The sequence below is a fragment of the Mus caroli genome, chromosome 2 (genome assembly GCF_900094665.2).
Source record: "Mus caroli chromosome 2, CAROLI_EIJ_v1.1, whole genome shotgun sequence".
NCBI classification, from domain to species: domain Eukaryota; kingdom Metazoa; phylum Chordata; class Mammalia; order Rodentia; family Muridae; genus Mus; species Mus caroli.
In genome coordinates, this window is record NC_034571.1 from 79,088,765 (window position 1) to 79,089,076 (window position 312).

The following is a 312-nucleotide window of genomic DNA, read 5'->3' on the forward strand; positions in this document are numbered from 1 at the left end:
TGCTGAGGGTGGGGTCCTGGATGAGAGAGAGGGTGTGGGTATAGGTCCACATATCTGAGGTGCATCTGCCTGTTTGTGGGACCCGTGGCTGTCTGGTGTGCTTACACTTGCCGCAAAGCTCCATTTTGTGTGTGTGTGTGTGTGTGTGTGTGTGTGTGTGTGCGCGCGCGCGCGTGCACGAGCGAGAGTGCTTGCGTGTGAGGGAGAGCTAGAGAGTGTGGGTGTGCACGTGATGGGCGTCCCTTGGTTGGTCTGGGCTAGCAGTGGCTGGGGGGGGGGGGGGGGGGGGGGGGGCGAGTGGGGAGCAGTATT